This window comes from Neophocaena asiaeorientalis, unplaced genomic scaffold (genome assembly GCF_003031525.2).
Source record: "Neophocaena asiaeorientalis asiaeorientalis breed wild unplaced genomic scaffold, Neophocaena_asiaeorientalis_V1.1 scaffold45, whole genome shotgun sequence".
Classification (NCBI taxonomy): Eukaryota; Metazoa; Chordata; class Mammalia; order Artiodactyla; family Phocoenidae; genus Neophocaena; species Neophocaena asiaeorientalis.
The window spans coordinates 2,311,717-2,326,482 of record NW_020174642.1 but is presented as its reverse complement, the minus strand read 5'-3'; positions in this window follow the sequence as shown (position 1 = coordinate 2,326,482).

The window sequence follows — 14,766 nt, the reverse complement described above, 5'->3', positions numbered from 1 at the left end:
AGGATGCAATGTTTCTTTGGGGGTACGAGAATATAATAAAATCGATGGTGTGATAGTTGCACCACCCCGTGAACACACCTAAGCCATTGAATTGTACTCTTTATTTTTTTTAATTTATTTTTTTGCGGTACGCGGGCCTCTCACTGTTGTGGCCTCTCCCGTTGCGGAGCACAGGCTCCGGACGCAGGCTCAGCGGCCATGGCTCACGGGCCCAGCCACTCCGCGGCATGTGGGATCTTCCCGGACCGGGGCACGAACCCGCATCCCCTGCATCGGCAGGCGGACTCTCAACCACTGCGCCACCAGGGAAGGAAGCCCTGAACTGTACTCTTTAAATGGGTGAATTCTGTGGCATATGAATTATATTCAATAAAACTGTTCCCCATAAAAGAGAGATACAACTCCTCTGTTACCGTAGAAAGATTAATTCATAGTTTTTGAAATACATCAAGATTACATGTAATCTTATGTTATAAAATGCATCAAGCTTACATTTCAAATACTTCACGTTTGGGGCTTCCCTGGTGGCGCAGTGGTTGAGAGTCCGCCTGCCGATGCAGGGGATGCGGGTTCGTGCCTCGGTCCGGGAAGATCCCACATGCCGCGGAGCGGCTGGGCCCGTGAGCCATGGCCGCTGAGCCTGCGTGTCCGGAGCCTGTGCTCCGCAACGGGAGAGGCCACAACAGTGAGAGGCCCGCGTACCGCAAAAAAACAGAACAAACAAACAAAATACTTCACGTTCAGCATGAAGTCACTTAAATGAATACAGACAGGACTTGCACACTTTGTCACGGAAACATGCCAAAAGCTCGGCCTCTGTGCACCGCTGTCAAATCGGATCTCGGAGAGAGTTTTGGGTGAAATAGAAAAGGATAGCTTTATTGCCTTGCCAGGCAAAGGGGGACGGAACGGGCCGCTGTCTCGAAAAATGTGTCCCAACCCAGGAGGATATGATGAGGAGTTTTATGACAATACTCCAAGGGTGGGGTTAGATGAGGGTGTGAGCAGGGTCTCAGGCGTGGGTCTCTTAATCTGGATGAGCTTCTCTGGTCCCTTTAATCTCACCTCAGTTGGTTTCTTGGCTGCTCCTCCCTTGATGAGCAACTGTACGAATCTGCCCTTTGGAACTCAGGGAAGGTCATGGAGGCTGGAGTCTGGTCTATACCATACTAAAGACTATCCATCAGCATAGCAATCCTAATCCTCAAAGCCTCCATCTGTTAACCTGGTAGTTCCCTGGGTAAACTTATTAAAAATGCTAACTCCCGAGCCCCATCTGTATTCTGAGCATTGCAATAAAGCACTGCATGAAATTTTTAATATTCCAAATCGATTTCATTTTTTTAAGTTTCATGAATTGAAATATTTGTGGACAATGAAAGTCAAATTGCATTTAAAATTTTTCTGCACCACTAACCTCCAAAAATTTATAGGAAAAAAGAGTTTGGGGGACTTCCCTGGTGGTGCAGTGGTTAAGAATCTGCCTGCCAATGCAGGGGACACGGGTTCCATCCCTGGTCCGGGAAAATCCCACACACCACGGAGCAGCTAAGCCCGTGCGCCACAACTACTGAGCCCATGCACTGCAACTACTGAAGCCCACGTGCTCTAGGGCCGGCTCTGCAACAAGAGAAGCCACCGCAATGAGAAGCCCGCGCACCTCAGTGAAGAGAAGCCCCGCTCGCAGCAACTAGAGAAAAGCCCGCGTGCAGCAACGAGACCCAACGCAGCCAAAAAAACAAAAGTTTTGTGTAGCAGTATCACTCAATTCCTTGACTGCTTCTGTTACAAGCAAAACCAAAATGAAACAAGATCTATCATTTAAAAATGATGTTTAATTAAATATTCAGCTAAGGGACTTCCCTGGTGGTCCAGTGTTAAGACTCTATGCTCCCAATGCAGGGGGCATGGGTTCGATCCCTGGTTGGGGAACTAAGATCCCACATGGAAAAAAAAAAAAAAGTCAGCTGACAAAGCTATTAGGTTGTGCTGAAAGCCAAGCACTGGAAAACCTCCAGTTTTGTAAATAATTTATTTCTTATTCTCTACAAATAAGAGAATAATCTTATTCTCACAGCAAATCAGCCTTTTCAACTGTGCCACCGTTTGGTGCCCTGAGGCTGTTTACAGCATCCTGTAAGATTCAGGATAAGTGCTAGGTGTGCAAAATAAGGAAAGAATAAAGTTCAAAGGGGAGGAGGCAGCAGCAGCCCCAGGGTGAGACCTGTAGGACAGGGCATGTCTGCAAGAGGGAAAGGAGAGAGCTAAAACTTCAACTTGCTTTCAGAGTTTTCCATCTGAGAGGAAACAGCTTGGATAATACAAATTCCTGAAGTCCACTGAAAGAATGCATGAGCTCAAAGAGAACTGTTGTATTAGTTTGCTAGGACTGCTATAACAAAATACCACAGACTGGGTGTCTTAAACAACGGATATTATTTTGTGACAGTTCTGGAGGCTGGAAGTCCAAGATCAATTTGGTGACAGGTTTGGGACTTCCCCAGTGGCACAGTGGATAAGAATCTGCCTGCTTATTCAAGGGACATGGGTTCGAGCGCTGATCCAGGAAGATCCCACATGCTGCAGAACAACTAAGCCCGTGCGCCACAACTACTGAGCCTGCGCTCTAGAGCCTGCATGGTTAGTTTTTATGGGCTGGGTAATTTCATAGGCTAATGAGTGGGAGGATTATTCCAACTATTTTGGGGAAGGGGCAGAGATTTCCAGGAATTGGGCCACAGCCCACTTTCTGGTCTTTGATGGTTGGCCTCAGAACTGTCTGTGGCACTGGTGGGTGTGTCACTTACCTTACGCTAATGTATTACAATGAGTGTATGAAGAGGCTCAAGGTCCACTGGAAGTCAAATCTTCCGCCATCTTGGATCTGGTTAGTTCTAACCAGTTTTTGTCATGTCCTATGGCTATATCATTCTTTTAAAGGTTGTGCCCTGCCCCCTTCCCTCCTGTTTTACTTTCTATGTCTAGATTTCTTCCTTCTTGTAGGACACCAGTCAGACTGGATTAGGGCCCACCCTAATGGCCTCATTTTAATTTCATCACTTCTTTGAAGGCCCAATTTCCTATTTGTCACATTCTGAGATACTAGGGGTTGGGATTTCAACATATTAATTGTGGGGGGGGGGGACACAATTCAGCCCCTAACAACTATTATCTCCAAATCTGAGGTGCAAGTTCACAGATGGCCTACTGGGCCTGACAGCTGTCACTGCAGTGCCATCTTCCAGCCACTCAAAGCGAAGGACCAGCCCAACAACCGTCCAGGGTTGGCTATTCATAGTGGTCATTCTGAAGAAGGGAGAGAATTAAAAGGTGGGAGTAAACAAGCATGCTTATGTGTAGACTATCTCTATGAGGACACAAGTAACTCTGTTCTGTCGCCCCAGCAAAGGAGGGGGGCAGAAAAGAAAGGGGAGATTTTTCAGGCATATTTTGCTTTTTAAAACTAATAATTTATTAAAGTTACAGTATTGAAATTCAGCTTACATATCTTATTATCTTATTTATAAGTTTAACAAATGTTAACTGTCATTGTTAAGGGAACTTTAGTTAACAGTTGATTCCAGGGACTTCCCTGATGGTGCAGTGGTTAAGACTCTGCACTCCCAATGCAGGAGGCCTGGGTTCAATCCCTGGTTAAGGAACTAGATCCCACATGCATGCCGCAACTAAGAGTTCACATGGTGCAACTAAGGAGCCTGTGAGCCACAACTGAGACCTGATACAAATAAATAAATAAATAAATATTTTTAAAAATAGTTGATTCCATTAACAAATAGAAAACATTTGAGGCTGAATTTTGAGTTTTCTATATTTGTTTTCCTTTCCAAATACTTCTATTATCTGGCTTAAGAAAATAAAAAGCCTGAGTATTACTATGATACATTAAACTTACAAAATAAGTTGATGGCTAAAATTCTCTTAGATATGCTAATAATGTATATAAACTTAGGAAGATTTCAATTTTAAATCAAAGTCTAAATTACTCAATTACACATTTTCAATTATAGTTTAAGACTGTCCCAGAATTCTATTAGGTGTGAGTTTCTAAATATTAAACTATATAAAATACCAAATATACTCTAATTTCTTAACACAAAAAAAGTAACACTTCTGATTTTTCACTGAGATATAATTCACACACTATACTTTTAAAGTGTACAATTCGGTGATTTTTAGAGTATGAACAAAGTTGTACAACCATCACTACTATCTAATTCCAGAACATTCACATCACTCCAAAAAGAAACCCCTATCTGTTAGCATTCACTCACCTTAGTGTTTTGCTTCTTCCACTTAGCATAATGTTTGTAAGGTCCATGCATGTTGTAATACGTATTGGTACCACATACATTTTTATGACTGAATAATATTCCACTGTATGGATATATCACATTTTGTTTATCCATTCATCAGTTGATGAACATGTGGGTTGTTTCTACTTTGGGGCTATCATGTATAATGTGGCTGTGAATACTCATGTACAAGTTTTTGTGTGGAAGCATGTTTCCAGTACTCTTGGGTAAATAGGTAGGAGTAGAATTGCTGAATCATTGGTAACTCCATGTTTAACCTTTCAAGAAACTGCAAACTGTTTTCTAAAGGGGCTGTTCCATTTTACATTCCCGTTCTGATTTTTCCACATCCTCACCAACACTTGCTATTGTCTATCATTTTGATTATAGCCATTCCAGGGGTATGAAGGGGTATCCCACTGTGGTTTTGATTTACATTTCCCTAATGACTAAGCATCTTTTAATGTTTTAGTGGCCATTTGTATGTCTTCTTTGGTGAAATGTCTATTCAAATTCTTTGCTCATTTCAAAATTGAGTTAAATGTCTTTTTATTAATGAGTTGTAAGAGTTCTTTATATATTCTGGATACCAGACCCTTATCAGATACGTGATTTGAAATTTTTTTCTCATATTATGTGACTTGTGTTTTCAGTTTCTCAATGGTATTCTTTGAAGCACAAATATTTTTAATTTTGATGAAGTCCAATTTTTCTATTTTTTCTTGTTACTTTTGCTTTTGGTATCATATCTAAGAAATCATTGTCAAATGCAAGGTCACAAAGGTTTACACCTATGTTTCCTTCTAAAAGTTTTATGGTTTCAGCTCTTACATTTGATCCATCCCAAGTTCATTTTTGTATATAATGTGAAGCAAGGGTTTGACTTCATTCATTTGCAAGTGGTTATGCAGTTGTCCCAGCAACATTTATTGAAAAATCTATTCTTTCCCCCATTTAATTGTCTTGGCATCCTTGTCAAAAATCACTTGACCATAAATGTATGAGTTTATTTCTGGACTCTCAATTATATTCCATTTATCTATATGTCTATCCTTATGCCAGTACCACAAAGTCTTGATTACTGTAGCTTTGTAGTGAGTTTTGAAATCAGGAAGTGTGACTTCTCTAACTTTGTTCTTTTTTTTCTTTTTTTAAAAAATATTTATTTATTTACTTAGGCTGTGCCTGGTCTTAGTTGCGGCGTGCAGGATCTTTAGTTGTGGCATTCAAACTCTTAGTTGCTGTACACATGTGGGATCTCGTTCCCCGACCAGGGATAGATTCCAGGCCCCCTGCATTGGGAGCATGGAGTCTTACCCACTGGACCACCAGGGAAGTCCCCTGTTCTTCTTTTTTGAGAGTATTTTTTATATTCTGTGTTCCTTGCATTGCCATATTAATTCATGATCAGCTTGTCAACTTTTTTCAGAAAGGCCGACTGAGATCTTGAAAGGAATTTATTTTAACCTGTAGATTAATTTGGAGACTATTGCCATCTTAACAATATTAAGTCTTCCAATCAATGAACACAGGATGTCTTTCCATTTACTTGGGTCTTCTTTCATTTCTTCCAGCAATATTTTATATATTTTTTAACATCTTTATTGGAGTATAATTGCTTTTCATTGTTGTGTTAGTTGCTGCTATATAACAAACTGAATCAGCTATACGTATACATATAACCCCATATCCCCTCCCTCTTGTGTCTCCCTCCCACCCTCCCTATCCCACCCCTCTAGGTGGTCACAAAGCACTGCACTGAACTGATCTCCCTGTGCTATGCGGCTGCTTCCCCAATAGCTATCTATTTTACATTCAGTAGTGTATTATTTTATAATTTTTAGTGTCTTATACCTCCCTGGTAACGTTTATTCCTAATTGTTTTCTTTTTTCATTTTGATGCTATTTTAAATGGAATTGTTAATTTCTTTTTCAGCTTTTTCAGTGCTAGTTTATAGAAATACAACTTATGTCTGTATTTTGACCTCGTATCCTGCAACTTCGCTGAGCTCATTTATTAAGTCTTGGAGTGTCTTTATCAACCCTTTAGGATTTCCTATATAGAAGATAATGTCATTGGAAATGCAGTTCTACTTCTTTCTTTCCCACTTTTTTCCCAAATAAAATATGTCTTTTATTTCTTTTTCTTGTCTAATTTACCTGGTTAAAACTTAAAGCAAAATGCTAAATAGAGGGCTTCCCTGGTGGCGCAGTGGCTGAGAGTCCGCCTGCCGATGCAGGGGACACGGGTTCGTGCCCCGGTCCGGGAAGATCCCACATGCCGCAGAGCGGCTGGGCCCATGAACCATGGCCGCTGAGCCTGCGCGTCCGGAGCCTGTGCTCCGCGACGGGAGATGCCACAACAGTGAGGAGGCCCGCGTACTGCAAAAAAAAAAGAAAGTGCTAAATATAAGTGGTGAGAGCTGACATCCTGTCTTGTTGCTAGGGGAACAAGTTTTCAATCTTTTCTTTTAAGTGGATTTTAGTAGATACCCTTTACTAGATTGAGGAAGTTCCTTCCTAGTCCTTGTTTGTTGGGTGTTTTTATTATGAATGAGAGTTAGATACTGTTAAATGCTTTTTCTGCATCAATTGAGATGATCATGTGTTTTTTTTCCTTTCATTCTATCAATATGGTAGATTAATTGATTTTCATATACTAAACCATCCTTGCTTTCCTAGAATGTCTCTCTTGGTCATGGTGTATAATCTTTTAATATGCTGCTGGATTTGACTTGCCAGTATTTTGTTGAAATTTTTTCATCTATATTCATAAAGCATATTAGTCTGTAGTTTTCTTTTCTTGTAATGTCTTTGTCTGGCTTTGGTGTCAGGATAATACTGACCTCAGAGAATGAGGAACATTTAGGAAATGTTTTCTCCTCTTCTATTTTTCTTTTCTTAGCACCCTTCAAATAGGCCTTTACTGCCAGGGCAGAGAAAGTTTCAAAACAAATCAAAGTAACTAATTTTATCCCATCAGCTTTGTGCACTAGAAGAGTAGACAAACTGATCCTTCAAGAATTTGGATGTAAAGATGTTAAAAAAATAATAATAATAAATAAATAAATCTCTGGAGAGCCTTTGAGGAAAAAAGAATTTGGATGGTAAACAGATTTTACTCATTTCTCATTAGCAATTAGAATAAAGAGATTTTACGCATGTGTGGGCATGCAAGCGTGCATGAACACACAGATATGTGCATATGAGTCTGTCAGACTAGCAAAAATTAAAAAGAGATTACCTGGACTTCCCTGGTGTGCGGTGGTTAAGACTCTGCACTCCCAATGCAGGGGCCCAGGGTTTGATCCCTGGCCAGGGAACTAGATCCCACGTACATGCCACAACTAAGAGTTCGCATGCCACAACTAAGGAGCCCACCTGCTACAACTAAGACCCAGTGCAACCAAAATAAATAAAAAATAAATATTTTTTAAAATAAGAGAGAGATTACTAACTCAATGCATTATCAAGGGTGTGTAGAGTAACAGGCAATCACCAATATGCTGGTAGTGAAAAGTGGTTCATCCCTTTCAAACATAATTTAGCAATATTTATTTATTCACAAAATACAATGGCCATCTTTCCATGGCTTTGCCTAGAGATCCATGTCAATCTTTTTACAGGCTGTAGAGGATAGGATGCCTCATAATTTATTTCTTCAATCTCCTGTAGTTATTTGATTCCCCCCGCCTTTTTTTGCTCTTATAATTAGTGGTTCAAATGAAACTCTTGGACCCTCTTCCTGAAATTTTCAGATGTAATCAAGATCCTAAAGTTTGTGTGAATTGTTTTTATGCTGATCACGGCCTTTTAAATGGAGAATTTATTGATTAAGAACATTCTGTCATTGTTACTTTGTTTTATGTATTTTTGTCACGTTAATGGTTTGGATAAAAAAATCTGATTTTTCTTACTAGCAGAATTTTACTCCTGTACCTAGAGAAGAGAAGAGAAATGTTTTGTGGTATGAATCCTTTGAGAAACTACTCGGCATTGGAAATGAGACAGACACCATCATCCCATCTCCCACCTTTACAGGGCACCCAGTTGAGGATAATAAATGGTCCTTGAGAGGCTGGGTGGATGGCAAACTTCAGTGATTCTATTTTCTACATGAAGTTTTGAAACTTGGAGCGCATTTCAGAGGCAAGGCAGGGAGAAGGAAGGAGATGAGAGGTGTAAGGCAGGAGAACAGGATGCCTACAGGCAACTTTTAGGAAGTTTTGCTTGGTGGCTTTGAATGGAACCCTCCCCTCTGTGTCCTCTAATCTTTGGCAAAACGTCCATTTTTCATTGACATCTTATAATATGAAGAGAAGTACCCAAACCTGCCCCAGAGCTGTAGGAGGCAGCAATAAAGGCTTGCTGAGAAATTATTTCTTATTCTTAACACTTTTGTCAGCTGATGATTTGGACACAAAGAATATGTTTAAATATCTAATAAATGGGGCTTCCCCGGCGGCGCAGTGGTTAAGAATCTGCCTGCCAATGCAGGGGACACGGGTTCGAGCCCTGGTCCAGGAAGATCCCACATGCTGTGGAGCAACTAAGCCCACGTGCCACAACTACTGAGCCTGCACTCTAGAGCCTGTGCTCCACAACTACTGAGCCTGCGTGCCACAACTACTGAAGCTCACGCGCCTTGAGCCCGTGCTCCGCAAGAAGAGAAACCACCGCAATGAGAAGCCCACGCACGGCAATGAAGAGTAGCCCCCGCTCACGGCGACTAGAGAAAGCCCACACATAGCAACAAAGGCCCGATGGAACCAAAAATAAATAAATAAAACAAATAAATTAGAAAAGAAAATCTAATGAATGACTTAACAACAGTCTGGTACTACTAACTACATTTTGAAACAATTTCTCCTAGAGTTGAGATTGCTAATTTAGAAAGCTATGTGCCAAGCCAACATGCAAATACTCTAGCACTTCTTTTCCTTCTGCAGCACTTCAGCATGTTTGTCCTCTGGATGGGGAGGGTCATAGGAAAACATCGTGCAGTAGGCTCTGCCACTAACTGTATGGCCTTGGGCATGTCATTTTTCTCTCTCAGATGAGTAAGACTACATGATTTCGAAGGTCCCCTCTAGTTCCAACATTCTTCTATTCCTTGATTACCAACTCTAGCACATCATAATAGATCTAGGGGGAAATACAGGAAAAAGAGAAAAGAGAGAAAAAATGGTCCACAGCAGAATCCCCAAACCTCAGCATTATTGACATTTTGGGCCGGATAGTTCTTTATTGTAGGGGCTGTCCTGTGCACTGCAGATCTCAGGGTCTACTCAGTTTGCCTCAGATGTGGCATCAGTATCATCTGAAAATGCATTAAAGATACAGATTCTGGCTCTCTGCAGCACCACAGAGTTAGAACCTCTAGAGGCAGCATCTGGAATTATTAAGAAGCTCCTCAAGTCACTCTTTTGAACACTATAGGGTGAGAACTCTGCTCTAGGCCCTCCCAGTTCAAATCTGAAGACAGTCATCAAACACTACTCTGCTCGAATTCAGATTAGCCCAAAAGAAGGAAAGAGCCTCCAAGTTCCTGATTCTGACTACTGAAACACTGAATTCAAAACAAACCCTGACACAGTGCTCACCACATCCTTTACAGCATTAGCTCTTTGAATCCATACAGCAATATTACCAGGTGGATACCATCATCACTCCCTTTTTATAAATGAGGAAACTGAGGCACAGAGGAGTTAAGTCACTTGCCCAAGAACATTCATCGAGTGCTAGGCATATCCAAGATTTGAACAAAGGCAGTATGGATCCAGGGCACATGTACTTAACACTCTGCTTCACTTGAATAGATCTGTCAGGACACAATGGCAAAGCAAGGAGTTAATCAGGGAAAGAGACGGCCAAGAAGCGCCCTCCTGGAATCTAGTCAACTCTGAGTTTGGGAAGATCATGTGCACACAGTAGGTTGCACCTACTCAGGAGCAATCAGAGCAGGACATGAGCAAACTTGAAAGTGTTCCCCAAGCTACACACGGAACTGCCCATACAAGGCAGAAGCCTCACGGGCACAAGAGGCTTAAACACAATCTCTTACTAACGTTGGTTCACCAACAAGCTACTCTGACCCAGAAGCAACTTCCAGGAAGCCAGGCCTAAAAATACCATACTCATCCCTGGCAGTCTGAAAACTGTGTGCATGTCCAAGGCTGTGCCCTTTCAGGAACGATCAGAGAGGAAACCTCCAAGTTACTATTCCGTGGCTGAACATGAGGCAAAAACATAAATTCCCTGAACCATGATAGCCACACACACATACAATGGTAAAGAGCAAAAATCTAACTGGCTAGGAGGGCTTAAGCACAACCTTTGCCCAATAAGTGTCTTATTCCCATGCAGAGGCAACCCCTAAATAGCCATGTTAAAACAGAAAAGCAAGGGCTTCCCTGGTGGCACGGTGGTTGGGAGTCCCCCTGCCGATGCAGGGGACACGGGTTCGTGCCCCGGTCCGGGAAGATCCCACATGCCGCGGAGCGGCTGGGCCCATGAGCCATGGCCGCTGAGCCTGCGCGTCCGCAGCCTGTGCTCCACAACGGGAGAGGCCACAACAGTGAGAGGCCCGCGTACCGCAAAAAAACAAAAACAAAAAGCAAAACAAAAAAAACAGAAAAGCAAGAGGGGAATATCTGAGCAAGAACATCAGAGGCTACGCATTGTGGAGAAATAGACTTGGCAGAATTAGTTCAGCCAATTCACTAGACAAACAGACAACAAAGCAAATAACAACCACCTTTAGAGGGGGGAAATCAGTATCCAAAGTTGCTACAATATATTACATAAAATGTCCAATTTTCAACAAAAAATTACAAGACATGCAAAAAATAGGAAAGTGTGACCCATATACAGGAAAAAAAAGTAGGTAATAAAAACTGCCTTTGAAGGGGCCTGAATGGTGCACTTTGCAAAGACTTCAAAGCAGCCATTATAAATATGTACAATATGTACAAAGAATTAAAAGACAGGGGGACTTCCCTGTGGGTAAGTCCATATGCCGCAACTAAAGATCCCACATGCCAAAACAAAGATCCCACGTGCCGCAACTGAAGACCTGGCGCAGCCTAAATAAATAAATAAATAAATATTTTAAAAAAGAATTAAAAGACGGTATCATGAAAATGTCTCATCAAATACAGAATATTAATAAAGAGATAGAAATTACTTTAAAAGATTCAAATAGAAATTCTGAAGTTAAAAAATATAACATTTGAAATGAAAACTTCACTAGAGGGACTCAGTAGATTTGGGGTTTTTTTTAAGTTTTTATGTTTATAACTAATTAATTTATTTTATTTATTAGGCCGTGTTGCATCTTAGTTCTGGCATGCGGGATCTTTTGTTGCGGCACACAGGCTCTTTGTTGTGGCTCACGGGCTTCTCTCTAGTTGTGTGCACGGGCTCCAGAGTGTGAGGGTTCAGTAGTTGCAGCATGTGGGCTCTAGAGCACATGGGCTCAGTAGTTGCCCTGCAGCATGTGGGATCCTAGCTCCCCAACCAGGGATCGAACCCGAGTCCCCTGCATTGGAAAGCGGATTCTTTACCAATGGACCACCAGGGAAGTCCCCTCAGTAGTAGATTTGAGCCGGCAGAAGAAATGGTGAACTTGAAGATAGATCAAATAGAGATTATCCAACCTGAGGAACAGAGAGAAAAACGAATGAAGAAAAATAAACAGAGCCTCAGAGAAATCTGACACCATTAAATACACCATCAAATGCATAATGGGGGTGTCAGAAGGAGAGAAAGGGATGAGAAAAACAATTGAAGAAATAATGGCTGAGAACATCCCAAATTTTATGGAAAAACATTCATTTACCATCCAAGAAGCTCCATGAACTCCAAGCAGGATAAACTCAAAAAGATTCACATCCAGACACATCAGAGCCAAAATGTTTAAAGCCAAAGATAATGAATGTACATGGTAGTAGTTACCAGGGGAATTCGGATCACACAGGACTTTAATTGTTGAACAAACCCAATGCATAAGAGAAAAAGAACGTAATGGATCTTAACCTCAGATAAAAATTCTTTACCTATAAATGAAGCCCCAGGTTTCCCAAGGATTGATGAAGGCTTTCCACCCTGCAGTTGGGATCTCAAAAAAGGAAAGAAAGAAAAGAAAAAGAAAACGGTAACTATGTGAGGTGATGATATGCTAGCTTGTTAATTAGCATGGTTGTGATGATTATTTCACAATTATACATATACGAAATTATCAAGCTGTGCACCTTACATGTATACAGTTTTTGTCAATTATACCTCAATAAAGCTGCAAACAAATTTTGAAGGATGAGAAAAACATAGTGTTGTGCTGTAAAGCAGTGATTTTGATAAACAGGTTGGGTAAATATAATATGGGTTGGAATCAATTCAAATCTTGATTCTCAGGCAGCTGATGTGCATTCCCCATTAGTAGCCTGCAAGTAGAGTGAGGTATATACATTATTCATAGTTTCAAGGAACAGAAAGCACTAGAGATCAGCACCAGTCAAATGCAGATAATTCAGGCTCAAATGACAATAAATCAACATGTTAATTCGATGCCAAAAATGGAAACTGGCATCCTGGGTTGGGAAAGGCAGTTTTCCATTAGCAAATGTCCACAAATCCTGTGTGTGGCCCTTACTGACCACCTTAGAATGGTTCAATAACTGGGTAACCCACCTGCGAAGAGGGAAAATGGAAAAATATCTAAATGAGTGTGAATCTCCTCTTTTCCAGGGTACCTTTTCCCAACCCCCCTAGACTTTAGGTCTTTGTTATGCTAATTAAGTTAATATACTGCCTTTTAAAAAAAATTTTGGCCACACCGTGCAGCATGCTGGACCAGAGATAAAACCCAGGCCTCCACAGTGAAAGCACTGAAACCTAACCATTAGGCCACCAGGGAATTCCCTCGTTGTCTTTCTTTTAAAGCTGACACTGCCTACAGCCAACTCTTCCTTGATCAAATAGAGTAAAAAATGAATTAATACACTCAAACTAACATAATATTGTACCTCAACTCTATTTCAATAAAATAAACAAAAAAATGAATTCAGATGAATTGAGAATCATATTTCATAGTGAATGAATTGAGAAGCATATTTCATAGTGCTTCTGGGAATTGTAGCTTCAGAAGATAAGATTCGCAAACATCACTGAAAAATATGTGATTTTAGGATGCAGATGGAACCATAAATCAATCTTCAGGGAGGGGAGTGTGATTTTGGTTACTACGGCACCACACTTATTGGAAATAAATCAACTTCTTTGCAGTTACCACAGAACGAGCAAATGAAAGAAAGGGGAAAAAAAGAAACAGATGGATTAAAACAGAGTCCTCACTTGCTTAATTTTCTTTTTTTAATATTTATTTATTTTGGCTGCAGCAGGTCTTAGTTGTGGCATCTCCGTTGCAGCATGCGGGATCTTTAGTTACAGCATGAAGACTTCTTAGTTGCAGCATGCATGTGGTATCTAGTTCCCTGACCAGGGATCGAACCTGGGCGCCCTGCATTGGGATCTCGGAGACTTAACCACTGGAGCACCAGGGAAGTCTCAAGCCCTCACTTGCTTTAGTCAAAGTGTGAAACTACATCTGAGAGTACAAAGAGAAAAGAGGTTACTTTTGTAGTGCCATGCTTCTTGCAGTAGCTCAGTGAAGTATTTAATATAACTATAAGGTAAGAAAATTTGTTTTCTGGTAACTTTTAAAAAATATCACACATCTATTTCCCACCCACTCAGAAACAGAATTAATGATTAAGTTTTGGTGTGCTAACTAAATTCATGTCAATTCTCTACCCTCCCTTGTTTATGGGGAAATTTGTTTCAAAATGCTCAACCCTATTCTGAGAGCATGGAATTATGAAAAAGATATTCCAGACTAGGAAATGTCACACACATCTAATCCAACACACTTTAATTTAAAACCAGCCGTTATGTGTAAGATTATACTACAACCCAGCTGACAGACTGGAGGTAATAATTAGACTTTGTGGAAAATAATAGACTGAGGTTCAAGCATGTTGATTTGAATCATGACATAACCTTAAAGTGGTTAACAATTTTATATAGAAAATGAACAGGTTTTTAAAAGTCTGTGGAAGTACTTCCCTGGTGGTCCAGTGGTAAAAAATCCGCCTTACAATGTAAGGATGCTGGTTCGATCCCTGGTTAGGGAACTAAGATCCCACGTGCTGCGGAGCAACTAAGCCCTCATGTGCCTCAACTAGAGCCCGTGTGCTGCAGACTACAGAGCTCACGTACCCTGGAACCTGCGCACCACAACTAGAGAGAGAAAAGCCGCACACCACCACTAGAGAGAAGCCCACGCGCTACAGTGAAGAGCGTGCGCGCCACAACAAAAGATCCCGCATGCCTCAGTGAAGATCCCGCATGCCACAACTAGGACCTGATGCAGCCAAAAATAAATAAAATAAATAAT